This window comes from Pygocentrus nattereri, chromosome 4, assembly GCF_015220715.1.
Source record: "Pygocentrus nattereri isolate fPygNat1 chromosome 4, fPygNat1.pri, whole genome shotgun sequence".
Classification (NCBI taxonomy): Eukaryota; Metazoa; Chordata; class Actinopteri; order Characiformes; family Serrasalmidae; genus Pygocentrus; species Pygocentrus nattereri.
The window spans coordinates 49,090,600-49,111,528 of NC_051214.1; the positions used below are offsets into that span (position 1 = coordinate 49,090,600).

Genomic DNA, 20,929 nt, shown 5'->3' on the forward strand with positions numbered 1-20,929 from the left:
GCTTCTCCCTCAGGGTCATTCGTGGGTGCTGGAGCCTATCCCAGCGGTCATTGGGCGGAAGGCAGGATACACCCTGGACAGGTCGCCAGTCCATCGCAGTGGCATCTAGGTAGATACAGCTGAACGAGCTCTCTCATCGGTTAGGACTTCAGGAGTTGAACTGAAAGCCTTACATCTTAGATTAACTGCTGACATAATTAGGAATCAACCAATCACACTTTGATTTACATCAAGTGAGAAAAATGTCCCTCAAGCCCTTCTGGAGGTTCTAGGTGCATCACTGACTGTGAATGTGTGTTATGGTCTAAGCAGGTTCAGGTTAGTTGTTCCAGGGACAGTTTTAAGTACACCATATGGAAAGTATTTTACAAGCGTCTAATGTTTCTGTTTAATCTAGAATGGCTAAAACTGTTAATGTCGACCGCTTGAAGTCCCAGGATTATTACATACTAAAGAGTGGTGGACAGTAACTGAGTAACTGAGTAACTGAGTAACTGAGTAAATGTAATTAGTTTCTGTACTTTAGTATTTTTGGTGTATCTGTACTGAAGTTTCTCCGTTCTGGGCGACTTTTTCCTTTCACTCCACTACATTTCAGAGTCTAATATCCGACTTTTTCCTCCTACATTTTGAGAAATCTGTCGTTCCTTTTGGTTTCTGTGTGTATAAAAACGTAACATGTCAAAACGAAAGAAGCGCAAAGCCAGAGCACCAATCAGGGCCCAGCGGTCACTTTGTTCAGAGCTGGTTTTGACCTGTTGGTCATACCGACCCAGTGCAGCACGCGGTTCAACGTCAGCGCAGCAGCGTAAAACTTTGGGAGAGTCTGTTCAACATAAATGATGAACTAACCTAACTTTGTGTAAATAGAGCTCAATATAGAAATATGTCCACATATGCAGTCGAGACTGACGCGGCTTTTTTCTGAATTTCTACAAACACCAGTTCATTTTATAGTAAATGAGTTTGGGCTGGTTTATGTTTATGAACAGACGCCTACAGATCAACATAGTAAAGGAGCTCATCTGTGATCCTGAGTTTAAAGCCAGTTTTTATTCAACTTAAACTTGGAACTAAGTTGTAAATAAATCTGAAACTGAAACTTTGCTTGTGTGTAAAAAGTGATTTCAGAGCCACTCGGTTCTCCCTGATGGAAACTGTTTACCTTCAGTGTTTTGTGCTTCTGATCATTTTAATAGACGTCAGCGTCACTAATTAATGACGTTCTATTAAAAGACTGGTTTACCAAGAGAGACGCTGGAGGACTTTCACCTGAAATGAGTTCATGAAGCCAGTCTGGTTATAAAAATGATAACAGGACCAGATCAGAGCCAGAATTACTCTTTTAGTACTTTTACTTTATACTTAAGTACATTTGAAGGGAAATACTTTAGTACTTTTACTCAAGTGGAGGTCTAAAGGGAGGAACTTCTACTTTTACTGGAGGAATATTTTACCTTGGGGGTCTCGACTTTAACTCAGGTACATGGTTTGTGTACTTCGTCCACCTCTGATACTAAGGGACTTCAATACAAACTGATGGAGTTGTTTTTAGGTAATAACACTGTGGGCCTGCTGACGAGATAAATCTCTCACACCAGTAAGTCTAATATGTATTTGAAGTGGAACCTAATACCTGCAAACTACAGAGCTTCAGATTTTCTCAGTAACCTGATCAATGCGTTTACATGCATTTGAGCAATCAGACCATGGGGAAACTCCGGGTCTGCAAGAGTCAGACAGTAATCGGATTTCTACTTAACCACCCAATTAGCTCACAGAAGAAGACGTGATGTAAATGTAATGTAAAACATTGCGCCACTTTACCTGAACTATGACCAAACATCATCTAGAAGATGAAGAATTTTAAAATCCACAAATTAAAATCAAGTGTTTATTTGCTTTCATTGGAGCTCCACAAGTGTTTCGCTGCCATCTCATGGCATGTGTAGACTGAGAGAGCCGAAAGAAATCAGAGTAAGATTTTACATTGAATTTCTTAATCAGATTTCAAGACCCTGCTCTGATCTAAGAAATGAGAATGTGCTGTTTACACGACCATTTGAATAATCAGACCACTGCAGAAGTCTGATTATTATCAGATTATTGAGTGCATGTAACCATAATTAGTGTACTTCAGAGTGGTTTGGTGTGAAATACTATGTTCTAGAGAAACGTACAGTCAGAAATGTTCACAGTGGTGGAACCAGGTGTCTGTCTCTAAGAGCTCCCTCACTGAAAACTTATCATATATAATGGTTATGAATCCACTGCCTGATGTCTGAGACACTTCCGAAAGCTTTGAGAAGATTTTGACCTTAAAATCCATTCATGGTGGAGGGATATATAACATGCAGGGTGCAAAATAGTCCCCAAAGAAAAGTTGTAATTTTAGATTTTCCACTATTTTACCATCGTTATCATTCCATATAAAACTCAGAGGACACATGTAGGTTCTCTGGTGGTTCTGGATGATAAATAAAATGTCTATATTTGTGTTGTAGTCATTGCAACCCCAGGTTCCCATCACCACCAGTGTAAAGACATCTGAACCATTTCACACCAAACCCTCTGAATCACTAAAAAATAGATAGCCTTTAATAACATATCTTCTATTTTAGATACAAAAACAAATATGATATGGATTGAAAGTTTAGCATTTGCACTTTCCACATGATGTCTCCCCGGTGAAGCAAGGGGAGTTTGAAGGCGTGTACTCCCTGTGACCTGCTCCTCTTTCACTCAGTGCCGAGGTGCATTTCTGAGGAGCTCTGTGAGGAATGCTGAGGTGTTTTTCTGTACTGCCACCCTGGAGGGTGTGTGAGCTCAGGCTGTGTGTGTGTGTGTGTGTGTGTGTGTGTGTGTGTGTGTGTGTGTGTGTGTGTGTGTGTGTGTAGACCAACTCCTCTCCTTGCTCTGATTTATGACTGCATGGAAAGCCATTCGCCTGCCGGGTCTCAGACTCACCAAAATAAACAGCTCCCACATTCAGGATTAGTATCGATCCACACCCTCTTTTCATCCACCACTGAAAAAAGAGTGGGCTTTTCTGTCAAACAGGGCCTCCTTCCTTTCTTTCATTCTTTCTCTTTTCTTTGATTTCTTTTCTATTCTGCTACCTCACTCTCCCTTCTCTCACCCTGTCTTTCTTTCACTCTTGGTCATCACACTTTTCCTGTACTATGTCATTTTGCAGGTATATCTCGTGGCTGTCGGAAGAAAACCTTGCATCTCCATTTCTGGCATTTTTCAGTTTTTGACATAATTTAAAAGTGTCTGTGACTCTTTACATTGTTTGCAAATTTTATGATGAATGGCCTAAAAGAAATGACCCAAAATGACACGGGAAAAATTCTGGTTCCATTGACTTACATTGAAAGTGAAGTTATGTTTTTTCCTTCTCCTGTAAAGTTACTATTTTGGAGATACGAGGTTTTCTTCTGATAGCAGCGGTTTGGATTTGCTTTCTGCTGCTTTTTCAGCTGACCAGACAAATATGTCAAATTATGCCCCAATCTCTGCATAATTAAGTGGTTCTGATGTAAAGAAAGTCATTCAGAGTGGTTTGGTGTGAAATGCTTCATTCTAGAGATACTTACTGGGTTAAAATTGCACACAGTGGTGGTGATAGGCACCGGATGTCCACCTCTAAAAGCTCCCTCACAGAAAGTTATTACATGAAATGGTTATGAATTCAGTGCCAAAGGTTCTTCAGGCTCAGGAGGGGCAGTGGGTCCACTCAGACTCAATAAGAAGACTCGATAGTGTCAAAAGTCCTTCAGACGCCGTAGGGCCAATTAGCCCTCAAACTCAGTGGAGTGAAAAGATTCTCTTGCTTGGTAAGGTTAGCAGATGTTCAGATTGACTTCAGAGTCAATCAGTTCTCAGACTCAGTAGAGTAAATAGTTCCTCTGACTCAGTATGGTTAGCACCCTTTAGAATCAGTATCCTAAATCACTCCTCAGACACAGTAGAGTCAGTGGTTTCTTAGACTCAGTAAAGTAAATGACTCTTGAGACTCAGCCTTGGACCCTTAGACCCAGTATGGTCTGTAGTCCCTCAGATTCTGCAAGGTCAGTGGGTCCTCAGACTCAGTGGAGTAAATATTTTAACATGCTCAGTAAAGTTCCTCAAACTCAGCAGGGCCAATGGCTCCTCAGACTCAGTAGAGCCACCAGTTTCTCCGACTCAGGAGGGCCTATGGCTCCTCAGATTCAGTAAGGTTAATAGTTCCTCAAACTCAGTATGGCCAATGGGTCCCCAGACTCAGTGGAGTAAATAGTTCCTCAATAAGAAACTTACTTGGGAGTCACTATTCAATCTACTGAGGCTGAAGATAGATTGACCCTAATAAATCTGAAGATCCATTGACCTTCAATAAGATTAGCAGATCTTCATATTCATAAGAGTCAATCGATCCTCAGACTCAATACAGTAAATATTTGCTCTGACTCAGTATAGACAGTAGTTCCTCAGAATCAGTGGAGTAAATGTTCAGTCTTGTTCAGTAAGGTTAATGAATCTTCAGATGTATTAGGGGCAATCAGTCTTCAGCCTCAGTAGAGTAAATAATGACTCCTAAGTATGGTAAATGGTTCCTCAGAATCAGTAGGGGCAGCGGTTCCACAGTCTCAAGAGAGTCAATGGTTCCTCAGACTCAGTAGAGTAAATGGCTTCTCAGACTCAGTAGGGTCAATAGTCCCTCAAACTCTGTAGGGTCAATGGGTTCTTTGCTGAGGAAATAGCTTCTCAAGCTCAGTAAGGTTTGTGGAGCTTCAGATTCATTAGAGTCAATCGGTCCTCACACTCAGTAGAGATCCTTCAACTCAGTATGGTCAGTGGTTGGATGTAGGATCAACAGCTCTTCAGACTCATAGAGTCAGTGGTTCCTCAGAATCAGAAGAATAAATGGCTTCTCAGACTCATTAAAATGAGTTCCTTAGTCTCAGGAGGGCCAAAGACTCATCAACGCCTTTTTCAAGCCCGGGAGTGGTCCAGAGAACCGTCTTCTGGTCCTCCTAAAATTTGAGGTCTGGGATTTGTTCATATGGAAGTTATCTGGTCCTGGTCCTGTGTGTGGGATTGTTAATTGGTTCATTGTGAAACATTACTGCTTTGACTTATCGTGTCATTTGTACAAGAACATCTTTTTTTTACAGGTGTTCCTGCACAATGTGTGGAAGCAAACCACCAATAATGAGCCCCTGCCCCAGATGCAGACTCTAGCATTCAGGACAAGTGTGAAAACTCCAGTAGACTTAGAAGGATCAGTGGTTCCTCTGACTCTTTCAGTAAGTTAAGTGATACTTTTTTGAATCCCACAAACAGGGAAACTCCACCTCCACATTTAACCCATCCGTGAAGTGAAGCAACACACACACACACACACACACACACACACACACACACACACACACACACACACACACACACACACACACACCCAGAGCAGTGGGCAGACCTATCCACAGCACCCGGGGAGCAGTTGGGGGTTAGGTGTCTTGCTCAAGGACACCTCAGTCACAGACTGTTGGTGCTGGGGATCGAACCGGCGACCTTCCGGTCACAGGGCCAGTTCCCTAATCTCCAGCCCACGACTGCCCCCGGTAAAGATTAGAATCCCTCAGACCAGCAAATACCATCCATTTTGCTGTGCTTTATGTTTTGGTGTAGGTTGTTTACGTATGTATCCCTTATATGCATATATAATTAATATTTTTTCATATTGGTGGTCTAGCTTTTTTCATATTGCTGGCTTTACCTAGTGTAAGATTCAACTCTGGTCAGGGCTACTCCAGGATTAGGATTAGGAATCACTGAACTCAGAAGATGTGGATGGAGACAAAGACGTTCTTTCAGTGAACGAGAGGAGCACTAGGACCTGGGGAGCATCGAGGGCTTGGACAGCTGAGACGAGGCAAGCAGGAGAGAGCGAGGGAGAGAGGCAGAGTGAGCGAGAGAGAGTGTGGAGGCACCCAGCAGCTGAGGTGGAGGAAATGGAGCGGTTTATGTGTGGGAACTGAACTGAGGATCAGCAGGAAAACTGCATGTGGACGGAAGGACTTGACTGGTAGGAAGGAGCAGGATTATAAGGTGAGCTTCGTGTTGATCTCCAGGTCCTCTGCTCTGGTCTGGAGCTGGGTGGAAGCTGAAGTTGTCTTGATTTTCCGTTCCACCTTAAATGGTGCAGCAGCCTCAGGCGCCAGAATGTAACTGCTGCACCATTTAAGGTGGAACGGAAAATGAGAAAAAGAGGCCAACTTGGTGATGTTTATCTGGAGAAAAGTAAAAGCATGGAGGCTGTTTAATCCTGAGGGAATGAGATACACAAGGCTTCACTTTTTGGGAGTGTTGTGGATCTGGGAGGAAGTTGTGGAGGATTTTTTTGGGAGCAAAATTGTTACAGAGAGCCAGCAGTCTGGGTGACATCCTGCCAGACGGAGACAGATAAGTGTGTGTGTGTGTGTGTGTGTGTGTGTGTGTGTTGTGTTTGTTTTTGTATATGTTTTGTTCAGTCCAAGAATGACTTTTTACTACAGGAAAATAGGACCAACCTGCAGGTCTGTGAAAATACCCTGTTAATAAACTGTTTTTCATAAAAGTTTTGTTTTGTTTTAATCTGAAAGACCAAACCATTTCTTTTTGGTTTCAGAAGTTAGGATTGAGATTAGGATTAGGACACTGTTCTTACATATAGGCACACAGGTACAGGTTAAACATATGGGGCATATACATACCTACATTAAGATTAATTGGCCCTTATTAGTCCCACAACGGGGAAATTTCACCTCCTCATTTAACCCGTCCGTGAAGTGACACACCACATACACACTAGTGAGCACACACTAGGGGGCAGTGAGCACACTTGCCCAGAGCGGTGGGCAGCCCAATCCGCAGCGCCCGGGGAGCAGTTGGGGGTTTGGTGTCTTGCTCAAGGACACCTCAGTCATGTGCTGTCAGCTCTGGGGATCGAACCGGCGACCTTCCGGTCACGAGGCTGGTTCCCTGACCTCCAGCCCATGACTGCCCCGGTCATCTAGTACATATATATGTACTAGATCATACGTATATGACTCATGGGACCCATGGATAGAAATAGGCTCCTCTCATCTTAATACAGAATGTGTCATTGTAAACATTACTGGCATAACGATTTGAACCGAAAAATAAAAGTAGTATGATTGGAATGTGTACATACGTTTCAGATTTTCTTTTTATCTGGGGGTATATTTGGCCCCCTTTTGCTATAATGACCGTGCACTCAAGCTGCCTGACTCCACAGGTTTGTGTAAAAGCCTCTGATGAGCAGATCAGGTCCACCTGAGACCCGTCTGAATCTAAGCATGAGCTTCAGTAGAAGAGATAAGACCGAAAAAGGCCTTAACGGGGTCTCCGATCTGCATTACATCTGAACGCAGACCTAGAGACAGCGCAGGGTCCTTGATATGGATTCATTTCTATCAAAATTCAAACACTTTTCATGATTTAGTTCCAGGCTTAAAGGAAAGGAAATCCGGATGTTCAGTGGTGTTTTAGACTTTTAAGCCCCGCAGTGCAATGGCACATGGGAAATATTATTGTCACATACAGGCGCTTGCATATCGTCACTGTCCAGAGAAAAAACAAGTATCTCCAACATGGTAACTTTACAAGAGAAGGCAAAACCTTCCTTACTTTTAATTTAAGTGAGTGTAAAGAGATTTTATTCCAAGGAATTTTGGGAGCGTCCCTGTTGGTCCATTCTTCATTAAATTAGCAGCTGCTGTGCTTTAATAATGTAGATAAATATATATATATATATATATATATATATATATATATATATATATATATAAATAAAAATATGGAGATACTTTTTTTGACAACGTTTTTATATATATATATATATATATATATATAATATATATATATTGGCTGCATTGGAATTAAAAAATAGATTCTTGGGCACATATGTATATTATCCATATCAAGATTATCAAATACAAAATAATTAAAATGATTTTAATTACAAAATTAAAAGTAGCATCCAACCTTGAATGAGCTATGTGAAAAAGTAATTGCCCCCTTAAAATGATTAACTGGTTTAATGACAATAACGGCGACCACCATTTTCCGTAATTTGATGTCAGCCTTTCGTGACGGTGTTGGGGGGCTTTGTGCCCACTCTGCTTTGCAGAACAGCTTTAATTCAGATATCTCGTTCACTTAATACTGTTTAATGACACGTGACCCATCTTATATGTGAAGTAAAACTCTGTGCGCAACAAATGTTTCACACACTCCACTACCAGGCTGTAGTGTGTGCTGACGGTGTCACTGACACGCTCAGAGAAGCACGGTTTGTTATTGTGATCAGCAAAATATCGCAACAATAAAACATCGTTGTGTTGCCCGCCTCTAACCCCATGTCCTGACGAAGGTATGAAAACATGTTTGTGTTTGTGTGTGGGCCAGCTGTGAGCTGAACCTCAGCAGCAGCAGAGTGGAGAGTGTTGTTCCCGCCAGCGCCTGTCTGGCTGGCACGTGTGTGTGTGTGTGTGTGTGTGTGTGCAAGCTCAATATGTGTGAACCGTGCCTGTTAGCTGGGCCTTCCATCGAAACCTGAGGAGGGGAAAAAAAAAAAACCACCTCTACTATAATGCTATTTCTGCTAGCGCTCCTTTGGCATTCTAGTAGTATGTTAGCGCCATGCTCGCGGTGATTCAACATTTTTTTGCTGTTCTAAAACAAACTTGGACTACTGAAACTTGTAATAGACACTCCATATTCAATTCAGTTCAATTCAACTTTACTGTCATTATACAATGCAGGGTAGTACAGTATAATGAAACACTATGGGGCGACTTTTCCAGTGCAGTGATAAAAGATGCATAGTAAACAGGGCAGAGACTAAAGACAGTAAAAGACAAAGTGTGTGTGGTCAGTAGGTTCAGGTGTCGAACGCAGACAAGACGTGCATAGGCAGGTGTTATAGGTGTACTGGACGTATAGACGGTTAGACAGTCAGATATTCAGTGTATCAGGTATATAGACAGAAAGGTGCTGGTGAACTGCAGTCCAGTCCAGTAAATGCAGAAGCACTAGTGGTGTAAACAGTGGTCTGTATATAAAGTCTACAGTGCAGGTAGAGAGTAGCAGCATCATGTCCAGGTAACATCTTAAATAAGATGCTTAGTCTGACGCTTGTAAAACGCTCATGTATCTGAGCTTGCGTATGTCCGTCTTAGTGATTCTTTCAGTGAAGACTTCCGCAAAGATCTGCATCCCCTGTTTTCCATTCCTAGCAGCTAAGAACCTGCTTAGTCTATGACTCATTCACAGTCATTTATCTAGAACCTCCAGACAGACTAACGTGATGTTTTTCTCACTCATCGGGAATCAAAGTGTGATTTGTTGATGCCTGATTGTGTTGGTAGTTGATCTAACGTGTAAAGCCTTTAACCCAGCTCCTGAGGTCTTATCCAATGGGAGAGCAGCTCAGCTGTATCTGCTTGGGTACCACTGAGAAAACAATCCCGACTGGGCAGTTTTCTGTTGGGGGTTTTTATAGATTTAAACACCCCCCCACCCACCCCCAACCAAAATGTAATGATGAAATGATTATTACTGCGATACTTACAGAGTATAAATACAACAAGCATGATGATTCAATGAAAATGAACTAAACATTTTTTAACTTCATAGAAATCATTAGGCCTTCTGTGAATATGTATGAGACAGCACACACACAAGCCAATCTAGGGCATGTTCACTGGTGCGTGTGTCAGTTCCTCTGGCCCTTTCCAAACAGTAGTGTGTGGAGTGGTGCGTGGCTCAGGCACAGATGTGTGTGTGTGTGTGTGTTTCAAGAGCAGTTTGTAGAATTCGTGTTGTTGTTTAAAGGGAAATTCCACTTAACTTACTCCATAGTGTGTGTGTGTGTGTGTGTGTGTGTGTGTGTGTGTGTGTGTGTGTGTGTGTGTGTGTGAGAGAGAGAAGTAAACATAGTGAAACAGAGTGGTTTGGTTCAGATGTCTTTACAGTGGTGGTGATAGGAACCAGGGGTCCCATGACTACAACACAAATCTAGACATTTATTTACCATCCAAAACCAGCAGTCTTCCGAGTTTTATATGGAATGTGGATGATGGGAAAATAGTGGCAATTTTCCTCACAGCTCCCTGCATGTATCCCTCCAACATAAATGGATAAAAAAAAAAAAAAAAATATATATATATATATATATATATATATATATATATATATATATACACCTTCGTACAGCTATGATGAAACAGTATCTCAGACATCAGGCAGTGAATTCAGAACCATTTCATGTAATAAACTTTCTATGAGGAGCTTTTAGAGGGGGACGTCTGGTTCCTATCACCACCACTGTGAACAGCTCTGACTCTGAGTGTCTCTAGAACAGAGCATTTCACACCAAACCGCTCTGAATTACTCTGTTTACGTCTTATCTGTTTAATTATGCACTTAAAAACGTGGAATTCCTTTTTAATTCCTGTTTTTATTCTCTGATTGTTTTATAAGGTTCCTATCCTACATGTTTATGTTTTTACTTTTTTCCCCTGAGGTCTGCTTACAGTGTTTTTTGTGGTTTTGAGCACATGAAACATTTTTACATGACCATTTTTCAGTCTCACTTAATCCGGTAGAATTAGGCTGTTTGTAGCTACTGTGCCTGATCTATGAACTGATATATGTGAATGAGCTCTGTTCTGATTGGCTGCACTGTATCGGGTCGTTTTCAATAGCACAATAGCAAATAAACACTCCTTATAACTTCAGTGTTCGTGCACAGGGCTAAACTGCTGTAAATGCATTGGTTTTTGTGACATCACAAAAACTATGAATTCAGAACAGGCTGTTGTTGCAGCTTAGTATCCATATATTGACTGAATGGACTGGGTACTGCATGCCGTGTTTCAAAACTTGTGTGTTAAAACTTTTATTGCAGAAAGTGAGGGGAATTCAATTTTCCACAATATGAGCCCTTTAAAGATTGAGCATCTCTGTTTTTCTTTATTCTTGAACTTTTTCAGTGCTCTTCTCTCGGTCTGTGGGTTTGTAGCTTTATTTTGGGGTTTACAAAGAACGTCATGTGTTAGAAAAAGTGAAAACATTGGAAATCAAACTTTTAACATCTTATTATTATAATTATTATAATTATTATTGAATTGCAGGATCTATAGCTGTAGTGAAAGTCTGTGCGTGCGTGATGATGTGATGCTCAGATGTGCAGAGCGCTGTGATGTCATCATTGGTTCAGAGCCATTATGTAATTGCCATTGAGGGAGATGATGTAAGCGCAGTGTGTTTTTCTCTCGCTCTTACAGTGAGGTCATATTTGGAGCCGGTGAAGGAGGATAAAAACATGCCTGCACTGATTAACTAAACAGCAGCCTGATCCTAATGGACTTCCCCTAAAATCCACTTTACCGTCGATCGTGTTTTCAGACCACATGATAATTACATAAGCCTTTCATTACAGCTGAAATAAACCTGCATAAACATTCATAAAGGCTTATTACAATAAGCGGCAGTTCTGATAAAAGCTGCTTTCGTCAACTGTAGTGTCCAGTTGACGTAACATTTTATATCCAGCTATAGGTTTTTGTCATAACACTGTCTGGGATGGAATGACGGCATGTTATGACAGATGACCTTGTAGCTCAGAGTATTTTTGGTCTGTCAAACACACAAACCTGACAAGCGACGCTGTAATAACAGAGTTTAGTAAAGTAAGTATTACATTTATTCTTACAAGATCTTTGAGTCGCTGCACACTTAAAGAGACGGCCCTTCAAGGGATTTTAAGGCAATAAAATGGTTCTATATAGAACAATGAATGGTTCTTTCCATAGTGAACTGGTTCTTCAGACTAATGGAGACTGTCTATAGCACCAAAATGTTGTAAAAAAAAAATAGGTAAAAAAAAAACCTAACAAAGGCAGAAAAGGTCTGTGGTGGCTGAGCATACTTCTCCTCTGTCCTGACAAACTGCCTCATCCATGGACATGGACAGTAGAAGCCGTAATCGCCCCCTACGTTTCCTGTAGTGTATTACAGTCTGTCAGAGCGACTGTGTGGATCATATGAACATTATAGAGCTTTTTAAATGAAACAGTAGAAGCCATATCGCCCCCTACGCTTCCTGTAGTGTATTACAGTCTGTCAGAGCGACTGTGTGGATCATATGAACATTATAGAGCTTTTTAAATGAAACAGTAGAAGCCGTATCGCCCCCTACGCTTCCTGTAGTGTATTACAGTCTGTCAGAGCGACTGTGTGGATCATATGAACATTATAGAACTTTTTAAATGAAACAGTAGAAGCCGTATCGCCCCCCACGCTTCCTGTAGTGTATTACAGTCTGTCAGAGCGACTGTGTGGATCATATGAACATTATAGAGCTTTTTAAATGAAACAGTAGAAGCCGTATCGCCCCCTACGCTTCCTGTAGTGTATTCCAGTCTGTCAGAGCGACTGTGTGGATCATATGAACATTATAGAGCTTTTTAAATGAAACAGTAGAAGCCGTATCGCCCCCTACGCTTCCTGTAGTGTATTACAGTCTGTCAGAGTGACTGTGTGGATCATATGAACATTATAGAGCTTTTTAAATGAAACAGTAGAAGCCGTATCGCCCCCTACGCTTCCTGTAGTGTATTACAGTCTGTCAGAGCGACTGTGTGGATCATATGAACATTATAGAGCTTTTTAAATGAAACAGTAGAAGCCGTATCGCCCCCTACGCTTCCTGTAGTGTATTACAGTCTGTCAGAGCGACTGTGTGGATCATATGAACATTATAGAGCTTTTTAAATGAAACAGTAGAAGCCGTATCGCCCCCTACGCTTCCTGTAGTGTATTACAGTCTGTCAGAGCGACTGTGTGGATCATATGAACATTATAGAGCTTTTTAAATGAAACAGTAGAAGCCGTATCGCCCCCTACGCTTCCTGTAGTGTATTACAGTCTGTCAGAGCGACTGTCTGGATCATATGAACATTATAGAGCTTTTTAAATGAAACAGTAGAAGCCGTATCGCCCCCTACGCTTCCTGTAGTGTATTACAGTCTGTCAGAGCGACTGTGTGGATCATATGAACATTATAGAGCTTTTTAAATGAAACAGTAGAAGCCGTATCGCCCCCTACGCTTCCTGTAGTGTATTACAGTCTGTCAGAGCGACTGTGTGGATCATATGAACATTATAGAGCTTTTTAAATGAAACAGTAGAAGCCGTATCGCCCCCTACGCTTCCTGTAGTGTATTACAGTCTGTCAGAGCGACTGTGTGGATCATATGAACATTATAGAGCTTTTTAAATGAAACAGTAGAAGCCGTATCGCCCCCTACGCGTCCTGTAGTGTATTACAGTCTGTCAGAGCGACTGTGTGGATCATATGAACATTACAGAGCTTTTTAAATGAAACAGTAGAAGCCGTATCGCCCCCTATGCTTCCTGTAGTGTGTTACAGTCTGTCAGAGCGACTGTGTGGATCATATGAACATTATAGAGCTTTTTAAATGAAACAGTAGAAGCCGTATCGCCCCCTACGCTTCCTGTAGTGTATTACAGTCTGTCAGAGTGACTGTGTGGATCATATGAACATTATAGAGCTTTTTAAATGAAACAGTAGAAGCCGTATCGCCCCCTACGCTTCCTGTAGTGTTTTACAGTCTGTCAGAGCGACTGTGTGGATCATATGAACATTATAGAGCTTTTTAAATGAAACAGTAGAAGCCGTATCGCCCCCTACGCTTCCTGTAGTGTATTACAGTCTGTCAGAGCGACTGTGTGGATCATATGAACATTATAGAGCTTTTTAAATGAAACAGTAGAAGCCGTATCGCCCCCTACGCTTCCTGTAGTGTATTACAGTCTGTCAGAGCGACTGTGTGGATCATATGAACATTATAGAGCTTTTTAAATGAAACAGTAGAAGCCATATCGCCCCCTACGCTTCCTGTAGTGTATTACAGTCTGTCAGAGCGACTGTGCGGATCATATGAACATTATAGAGCTTTTTAAATGAAACAGTAGAAGCCGTATCGCCCCCTACGCTTCCTGTAGTGTATTACAGTCTGTCAGAGCGACTGTGTGGATCATATGAACATTATAGAGCTTTTTAAATGAAACAGTAGAAGCCGTATCGCCCCCACGCTTCCTGTAGTGTATTACAGTCTGTCAGAGCGACTGTGTGGATCATATGAACATTATAGAGCTTTTTAAATGAAACAGTAGAAGCCGTATCGCCCCCTACGCTTCCTGTAGTGTATTACAGTCTGTCAGAGCGACTGTGTGGATCATATGAACATTATAGAGCTTTTTAAATGAAACAGTAGAAGCCGTATCGCCCCCTACGCTTCCTGTAGTGTATTACAGTCTGTCAGAGCGACTGTGTGGATCATATGAACATTATAGAGCTTTTTAAATGAAACAGTAGAAGCCGTATCGCCCCCTACGCTTCCTGTAGTGTATTACAGTCTGTCAGAGCGACTGTGTGGATCATATGAACATTATAGAGCTTTTTAAATGAAACAGTAGAAGCCGTATCGCCCCCTACGCTTCCTGTAGTGTATTACAGTCTGTCAGAGTGACTGTGTGGATCATATGAACATTATAGAGCTTTTTAAATGAAACAGTAGAAGCCGTATCGCCCCCTACGCTTCCTGTAGTGTATTACAGTCTGTCAGAGCGACTGTGTGGATCATATGAACATTATAGAGCTTTTTAAATGAAACAGTAGAAGCCGTATCGCCCCCTACGCTTCCTGTAGTGTATTACAGTCTGTCAGAGCGACTGTGTGGATCATATGAACATTATAGAGCTTTTTAAATGAAACAGTAGAAGCCGTATCGCCCCCTACGCTTCCTGTAGTGTATTACAGTCTGTCAGAGCGACTGTGTGGATCATATGAACATTACAGAGCTTTTTAAATGAAACAGTAGAAGCCGTATCGCCCCCTACGCTTCCTGTAGTGTATTACAGTCTGTCAGAGCGACTGTGTGGATCATATGAACATTATAGAGCTTTTTAAATGAAACAGTAGAAGCCGTATCGCCCCCTACGCTTCCTGTAGTGTATTACAGTCTGTCAGAGCGACTGTGTGGATCATATGAACATTATAGAGCTTTTTAAATGAAACGGTAGAAGCCGTATCGCCCCCTACGCTTCCTGTAGTGTATTACAGTCTGTCAGAGCGACTGTGTGGATCATATGAACATTATAGAGCTTTTTAAATGAAACAGTAGAAGCCGTATCGCCCCCTACGCTTCCTGTAGTGTATTACAGTCTGTCAGAGCGACTGTGTGGATCATATGAACATTATAGAGCTTTTTAAATGAAACGGTAGAAGCCGTATCGCCCCCTACGCTTCCTGTAGTGTATTACAGTCTGTCAGAGCGACTGTGTGGATCATATGAACATTATAGAGCTTTTTAAATGAAACGGTAGAAGCCGTATCGCCCCCTACGCTTCCTGTAGTGTATTACAGTCTGTCAGAGCGACTGTGTGGATCATATGATCATTATAGAGCTTTTTAAATGAAACAGTAGAAGCCGTATCGCCCCCTACGCTTCCTGTAGTGTATTACAGTCTGTCAGAGCGACTGTGTGGATCATATGAACATTATAGAGCTTTTTAAATGAAACAGTAGAAGCCGTATCGCCCCCTACGCTTCCTGTAGTGTATTACAGTCTGTCAGAGCGACTGTGTGGATCATATGAACATTATAGAGCTTTTTAAATGAAACAGTAGAAGCCGTATCGCCCCCTACGCTTCCTGTAGTGTATTACAGTCTGTCAGAGCGACTGTGTGGATCATATGAACATTATAGAGCTTTTTAAATGAAGCAGTAGAAGCCGTATCGCCCCCTACGCTTCCTGTAGTGTATTACAGTCTGTCAGAGCGACTGTGTGGATCATATGATCATTATAGAGCTTTTTAAATGAAACAGTAGAAGCCGTATCGCCCCCTACGCTTCCTGTAATGTATTACAGTCTGTCAGAGCGACTGTGTGGATCATATGATCATTATAGAGCTTTTTAAATGAAACAGTAGAAGCCGTATCGCCCCCTACGCTTCCTGTAGTGTATTACAGTCTGTCAGAGCGACTGTGTGGATCATATGAACATTATAGAGCTTTTTAAATGAAACAGTAGAAGCCGTATCGCCCCCTACGCTTCCTGTAGTGTATTACAGTCTGTCAGAGCGACTGTGTGGATCATATGAACATTATAGAGCTTTTTAAATGAAACAGTAGAAGCCGTATCGCCCCCTACGCTTCCTGTAGTGTATTACAGTCTGTCAGAGCGACTGTGTGGATCATATGAACATTACAGAGCTTTTTAAATGAAACAGTAGAAGCCGTATCGCCCCCTACGCTTCCTGTAGTGTATTACAGTCTGTCAGAGCGACTGTGTGGATCATATGAACATTATAGAGCTTTTTAAATGAAACAGTAGAAGCCGTATCGCCCCCTACGCTTCCTGTAGTGTATTACAGTCTGTCAGAGCGACTGTGTGGATCATATGAACATTATAGAGCTTTTTAAATGAAACAGTAGAAGCCGTATCGCCCCCTACGCTTCCTGTAGTGTATTACAGTCTGTCAGAGCGACTGTGTGGATCATATGAACATTACAGAGCTTTTTAAATGAAACAGTAGAAGCCGTAGCTGATTTGTGTCATTATCCGTAGTTAGAAGTGCTACACAAACAAACTGAACTGAATACAGCAGACTGCATTCGCTTTCTTCCAGCGACATCCCAAACACTGAGGCGCTTACGTCAGCAGATTCAGTGGCAGTCATTTACCAAATATGTACCCATTTCACATATAAGGCTCTTGCTTGCAGACCCGCCTGCATTTGCTCAGTGCAGTGGCTGTTTCTGGGTGTCTGCGAGGCTCGTGCTCCGTCTGGACGCTTTCTGCTCCGTCTCAGCCCGTGCGTGGGTCTGTTCTTTGGCACCACCAGGGGAAAAAATACCTTAGTGTATGATGTCAGTGCTGTGAGCGCGATGCTGAGCTTGGACGGTGGGGCTCAGAGAGAATGGACTGGATGAGTATGTTTACGTTCACATTAGTACGTTATTGTTTTGCTCAGATCTGATCTTTCTGCTTTGAAACGTGTGAGTGTCGCGTTTATGCTTCTCTTCATCTGGACCAAAGCAGGAAAGGACATGTTGCATCTTAGTTCTAGGTTGTTTAGCGCTCACGCTCACACGTTTAACATTGAACCGAAAGACGTTAACTAAAGTCATACGAGTAAGTTTTATAACGTACAGTAACTGTGGTGCACTGCATCGGGCTGATCTCTGCTCTCTCTGAGCTCCCTGGTTTTATTTATGTTTTTCGAGATCAGAGAAATAAGCCACGACTCCCTGTGTTACAGTAGCACAGGTAAAATCTCTGTCCCAGACTTGAGTGGCTCACTGCTTTCACAGAAACCTCGGCACATTAATACCTAACATCATTTATGGGTCTCAGTGTCCCAAGTAATTTAATTCATATCCGTTGGACTATTCAAATATAATCACCCTGCACTCATCAGCGTGGAGTGTGGGAGTGTCAGCATTGTATTCTGCTCAATCTTAGACTAGGAACTCTCTAATCCGACTGTTGTGACCCGTAGCTGACAGATTTGCTGCTGTTATTAAGTTGTGATACTTTTCTAATCCCACAAACGGGGATTTAACCCATTTAACCCATCCATGAAGGGAAACACCACACACTAGTGAACACACACACACACACACTAGGGGCAGTGAGCACACTTGCCCGGAGCGGTGGGCAGCCCTATCCCCGGTGCCTGGGGAGCAATTGGGGGTTAGGTGTCTTGCTCAAGGACACCTCAGTCATGGACTGTGGGCACTGTCCGGTCACAGGGCCAGTTCCCTAACCTCCAGCCCACGACTGCCCCTTAAGGTAATTGGATACTTAACCAAGCATTAGGGAAATTGTGGCCAACTAAAAATCACGTGCCAAATTTTGACAAACAAAAATGATATCCATACTAATGAAAATTATATAAAAGTTTGATCCTAGTTACAGCTGTGTTTGTACGCCTCCAGCCCATGCTTGGCGTGAAGCATAGTGACCTTAGGCCACTTATTTATTCACTCCATGCTTGTTATTGTATTGCTCTGTTTTAAAACGTAAGGTTATGAAAAGATACAAACATGTATTTTTCACCTGGAAAAACCTGTTTAAGGTTCACAGTCGGACCTTAAAACCACTGTTTTACCTTTTAAGGGAACCTGTTCATTGTTTGTGCCTTGATGAATGAAAATGTATCTGCACAGAAACATGACTAATGACCAAGTCACACATCTTTAGGATTATTATGTTTGTTTTGATATTTTCATTTGAGTTGCCTCTTTATCAGTAAGCTGGCAATTAAACCAGAGGGAGAAGATGAAGGTAGAGTGCGTAGTTTTCTGTTTCTGAATGACAGCACTGCTACTGCTGTGAATAATAATAATAATAATGATTATTATTATTATAATAACACATCTTACCGATGAGCTAAATATGATTATCGTTGGCTGAATAAAGTGTTTGAATAATTTTGTATCCCTCACTGCGATGACTGTTCTTGACTCTTTATAACTAAAAAAGTTCTGCATACAGAAAACCACAATATTCAGAGGACTTGGTCTGTGATAGTATTTTTGATATTGAAATGCCCGCCGTCGGGGGAAAATGCTTCTTAACTTGAAATAGTTTGGTTTTGTATGTAAACACTGTCAAAACACACTTACGCAAAACTAAAAGCAACCAAAGCGGCCCAGCTCGAGTTTACTGTTTTGGTGATGCTACAAAACTCATTTACATATCGCTGCTGTCAGAAGAAAACCTCGTATCTCCAAAACCGTAACTTTACAGGAGAAGGAAAAAACATACTTCACTTTCAATGTAAGTCAATGGAACCAGAATTTTTCACGTGTCATTTTGGGTCATTTCTTTTAGGCCCATCCATCTATTTTCTAAGCCGCTTCTCCGTCAGGGTCACGGGGGGGGTGCTGGAGCCTATCCCAGCGGTCATCGGGCGGAAGGCAGGATACACCCTGGACAGGTCGCCAGTCCATCACAGGGCAGACAGACAGTCACAGACAGTCACTCACACCCAGGGGCAATTTAGCACATCCAATTGGCCTGACTGCATGTCTTTGGACTGTGGGAGGAAACCGGAGAACCCGGAGGAAACCCACGCAGACACGGGGAGAACATGCAAACTCCACACAGAGAGGACCCCGGTCACCCGGCCGGGGAATCGAACCCAGACCCTCCGTGCTGTGAGGCGACAGCGCTACCCACCACGCCACCGTGCCGCCCTTCTTTTAGGCCATTCATCATAAAATTTACAAACAGTGTAAAGAGTAACAGTCACTTTCAAATGATGTCAAAAACTGAAAAATGCCAAAAATGGAGATACGAGGTTTTCTTCCGACAGCCACGATATACAGTATCTGCCTCTTCAGACTCCAGCAGTTTAGCTCCACCCATTCAAGCTGAAGTTAGGAGTGTTTCAGCGTAGGCTGTTTCATTGTATACTGGAGAAAGAATGATGCCTATAGGGTTTTATGTATGATAAAGCAAACAAAAGAAAAATAGGAAAAGTTGTGGATACGGGCCCTTAGTTTTGTTTTGGCTTGGCTTTTCCAATATAAACGTTATGAAGGCTTTGCTGAGCGATGCTGTGTTTGAATGTTCACCTGCTGATAGAACAGGGTCTTAGTGGGAAAATGCAGAATATGGACCTCTTAAGGCTCTCTCTCATAACAACAGCGGGCTTTGTTTCATTGAGAAGCGAAGGCTTGTGGTAGGACGTCTCCCTGCCTTCAGCTAAAACCTTGTATCTCCAAAATAGTAACTTTACAGGAGAAGGAAAAAAACGTACTTCACTTTCAATGTAAGTCAATGGAACCAGAATTTTTCCCGTGTCATTTTGGGTCATTTCTTTTAGGCCCATCCATCCATCCATCCATCCATCCATCCATCCATCCATCCATCCATCCATCTATTTTCTAAGCCGCTTCTCCGTCAGGGTCGCGGGGGGGTCCGTCACAGTGAAACAAAAAGAAAAAAGTATTTTTTGGGAAAAGTTCAGCACTTTGGAGGACACAGCATGCCATGGATCTCCCTGAAGATTAGATAATAACAGATTAGACAAACTAGACTTGTTTTATTCCTAAATTCAGGCAGAACAGTGGAAAACTGAGCAAGACCTTTCAATCTCAAGTGGACACATTTCTAGAGACAAGGTACAAAAAAAATTAGAAGTTGCTTTGTGCACAATTGTTGCATGACTTGTATTAATACTGTTCACCATTTGAGAACATTTTGTATTTTTATTGTCATTTAGACAAGTTTTTCACTGATGTTTATGACGGACTCCTGTCACTGGACCACTATGGACCACAGACTCCTCCTCAGTACTAGCCTGAGGAGCACCAAAATGTGCTTTGTGGGCCACTTGTGGTTCTCAGCCCTGGGCTTTTTGGGGGACGGTTTCAGAGAGAGGTGAGCAGCACATGTGAGGAGTGATGGAACGAATTCTCATTCAACTGGAGGCATGGCAGTGATTAATTTAGGGGGAAAACCAGATGCAGTCATGACAGATGCAGAGGTACAATTCCAGCTTTACTGAGTTTCTGAGCTCTTTTAGTTCATATTACTGACTCACAGTGGCTCCAGGTGTTCCACTGCATACTCACAGCTTTTGTAATCTCCGTAGAAAAGCACTGACCAATGCAATGCACATGAGCCTCAAACCCCCTACCTTGAAAGGAGAACTCCACCAATTTTTCTGAGTAATTCTAGGGTTGGGATGTAAACAAAGTCGTTAGGAGTGGTTTGGTGTGAAATGGTTCAGATTTCTTTGCAGTGGTGGTGATGGGAACCAGGGGTTGTCATGACTA

At 42.1% G+C, this 20,929-nt stretch overlaps 1 protein-coding gene across 1 annotated transcript in view; it reads left to right on the forward strand.

Annotated features, from left to right (window-relative positions):
* Positions 1 to 5,937: 5,937 nt before the first annotated feature.
* The window catches only part of ches1 (checkpoint suppressor 1), a 61,763-nt gene continuing 46,771 nt past the window's right edge, over positions 5,938 to 20,929 (forward strand). Inside the window, exon 1 of the mRNA XM_037537932.1 lies at positions 5,938 to 6,093. The gene's annotated coding sequence lies outside the window, so the exon portion shown is untranslated. The remainder of the gene's footprint in view (positions 6,094 to 20,929) is intronic.